Source organism: Pundamilia nyererei, unplaced genomic scaffold (assembly GCF_000239375.1).
Source record: "Pundamilia nyererei isolate P.nyererei 1_Seehausen unplaced genomic scaffold, PunNye1.0 scaffold00503, whole genome shotgun sequence".
Taxonomy (NCBI): Eukaryota; Metazoa; Chordata; class Actinopteri; order Cichliformes; family Cichlidae; genus Pundamilia; species Pundamilia nyererei.
Window position 1 is genome coordinate 158,962 of NW_005187904.1, and position 3,540 is coordinate 162,501.

General features: G+C 43.6%; 1 pseudogene; it reads right to left on the minus strand.

The window, feature by feature from the left end:
• Positions 1 to 92: 92 nt before the first annotated feature.
• Positions 93 to 2,355, minus strand: LOC102198044 (cytochrome P450 2D28-like; annotated as a pseudogene).
• Between the last annotated feature and the right edge of the window lie 1,185 nt (positions 2,356 to 3,540).

Consider the following 3,540-nt stretch of genomic DNA (forward strand, 5'->3'; position numbering starts at 1 on the left):
CACACACACACACACACACACACACACACACACACACACACACACACACACACACACACCTTGTCCAGTTCATCCAGGTTCCAGGTAGCAATCTATAAGCGACGTGGTTTACCGGGAACTTTGCTCTTTTTGTTCTCTGTCAACTTCTCCAAATCTCTTTCATGGGCGATCTAACAGGAAAAAAGCTTTGATGAGCTGTTTCGATGACTGCACCGTGTGTCATGCTGACATGGATGTTTTTAAACACATGGATAAAACTGACTCACACTTAATACTGCAGGTGCTGTATTGTTGATCCTGTGTTGCATCATACTACGTTCAGTAAAATAACAGAATTTTGGGGCTTTTTCTTGCTTTTGGGGGAAATGTTTGAAAATATATGGAGAGCTAACACTCAGTGCTTGTGTCATTTGTGCCTGATTCAAATGTGCCTCAATGTGGTCACATGTGGTCACCTCAACATTTCAATTTCAAGTGACATAATTTTAATTTTTAATACGAACATTTTCCTGGTTTGAATGAGAATATTTGATTTTTAATATAGTGGTTATACATGATTATTGATCATGTTCATCTAAGGAAGAGGTTTCACCTGTCAGCTCCTTCACTTCTACAGGAGTATATCATCAAACATATGACAGCTTTGCTATTGTCTCTGCATTAAAACATAAAATAAGGATTATTTACAAAAGTTTTGCAAATCAAAACTTTCCAAAACATAGCCTGAAATACTTGAAGGCTTTCGGGAAAGGCAGCGGGAAGGTGCGCACCACAGGAATGTACTCATGAGTCTGTACAGATGAAAAAAGTGATGAAATGTAATTTTACTGAAGGTCTTGTTATGGTGTGACCTTGTTTGCAGATTGTATTTATTCTGCATAATATTAGTGACAGCATGATATTCAGAGGCGTCACTATGAAAGCAGCTCACCGTGCCCCAGCGATTAATTTGGATGTCTCATGAAAAAGACGAACAGAAAACTTGATGAATTCATCCTCGTTGCTCAGCAAACAGAACTTGGCAGATGATGTTTGAGGCTCCAGTGTGGAACAGCAGCTGAAGGTCTGTGGTCCTACCTGGAGAAACAATGTGAACAGACGTTTTTAGTCACACACGTCATTAAAAACAGAGCAACAAAAACAATTAGTTACTCACTGCTGGAGAAAAGCATACCAACGCTTTCCTGCAGAAGCTTCACAGCGTGCTGCATTTCTCCGAGAATCCTCTGCTCCATGGACTGTTTCCCCAGACCAAAGTTTCTCAGGGTCATCAGGCAGAAGCGTCTGTGCTCCAACCGGGACTGTAATCTGCTAAAACCACTCCTGGAGGGTGAGCTACATGCAAAAACGGAAACTTTTATCCCTTTAATTATGTTTCAGTAATTACAAGCACATCACCTGTTGTTCTCACTGCTACCACCAGATGGTGCCAGTGTAAGGAGTTTTGACATTCAGCATTTACTTTGTTTCACAGTATTTACATCACATTCATGTCACCACAGAAAGTATTCCCACTTAATTTATTTTAATCTTGCACTCCAACCACATGCAGACTAATACGTCTGCATTACATTTCCAGTGGCCACTGTTATCCGATGCAACTCTGAGACCCGAGGCTGTCATTGTGCTCTTACTCCTTTACCATTAAAATAACAAACGGAGGACCACAGCAGTTACATTTTCATAGTTTAGTGGTTTACACATTCACCTCACAAGCAAAAGTTATGCAGTTCAGTTCCAAACTTCGTTTGGCTCACGGCGAAGGCGGTCGCACTTTTCTCCTCTCCTCTTCCCCTTATCTTCGCTGCTTAGCCTCTTGTGTCCTTGTCCTGTCTCGTGTACTTTTCCCTGGAACACTCTCTCACAGTCTGTTCTCTAAAACCTAAAAGAGGAATTATGGATTTGATCAACTGGTCTCTGAATGCAATTGACACCCCTTTCTCAACGAGAAGTCTGGGCTCGGGTGAGCCTGACTGCTGAAGATATCTACCTATTCGGAACTATGGTAACAGGGTTCTGGCTGATCAGAGCTGGCTTGACCCTGACTTATCGAAGAATTAAGGAAGCGGAACCGGCTGTTCAAACCCCCACAAAGCTGCCCGCTGGGATTGGAACGATGGGACGAGGCGTGAGTTTCTCAAAATGGGCTCATTGAGTGCAGCACGGATAAGATCTTGGAGAACGCACGGCTGCTGTGAATACTCAGAATAAGATCTCTGAGTGAAAAACTGGATTACATCTGGAGGGGCTCGCTCGAATAACACCTTTGAGCGCAAATTCGATCACATCTTGGGGAAGTGCACTGCGGTCGTGAGTTCTCAGAATCGGCTCTTTGAACAAAAAGAACCACAACATCACGGAACGTAAGTTTGATAACATCATAGGAAGCTCGCGGCTCTCCAACGGGAGATTGAGAGACCAGTGTCGGACTGTTAGAACAGCTTTGAAATTCATATGAGCTGTTCGCACTAAAGTAAAAACCATCATCACTTCATGCAGAGACCCCTTTGGCGCCAGCTGCGGCCTCAAGGCTGGAGCCCAACAAAACACCCTGATAATGACTGTGTTTAGACTGCTCCCCCCATTCCATGCAAGGCCACCTGGGTTGGCTGGCAGACTGTTTACTTAGCCTGATAGGGCGAAGGACACTGTCTCAGCTGAACTCTGGACACACACACACACACATACGCTGATAAGCACGCACTCATCCCCCTCCCTTTCCAAATGCCTTCGATGCTTGTTTCCTGCGGGGGAACACGGCGGGTCTGCGCCCGCGCTGGAATGGTAGCGCTGTGCAGGGCGGCTGCTGTGTTGGATTACTCCTCACCCCCCACCCAATCCTGTGACTTGTCATGTCTTTCACAATGTTGTGCTGTGGACATTTATGTGCTTTTTGTGCAGAGGAGTTTTTTTGTTTCCTGTTCTCATGCTGTCCTAGCATGGAAGCACAGCATGAGTAGAGGTCTCTTTTTTTCCTCTTGTACTTTCCCATTGTAGTGTATAGTTCAGTGTTTTCTTTTCTGTAACTCTACCGATCTCCGACTTGTATCCCCATGTGATGTCCGTATTGTGTGTGTAAGGTCGGGAGGGTGGGGTCCCATTTCACTGCAGGGCAACCTGCATGTGGCGAATAAAGCTTTGATTGATTGATTGATTGATTGATTGATTGATTGATTGATTGATTGATTGATTGATTGATTGATTGATTGATTGGAAGAGACACAAATCCCTTGGGAGCTGTATCAGGAAGAGGATCTGGTGTAAAAATTGAGACGAGATGAAACATGTCTGCGGGGGCTGCATAAAGAGACAGAAAGTCACAGAAAGCTATCGTACCTTTCACTTGTGCAGCATGATTGTGCCGGGTGATTTTTACCCGATATAATATAACCAATGAAAAGTAATCAAATATATGAAAATATGACAACACATGACAAATTAGAGTGGTCTTCTTTTACTTTCAACTGTGCCATGTCTAACAAAATGAAAAATAAAACTCCTAAAACAAAATAATGACTCTGGAAAGCTGGTCTTTGGTCC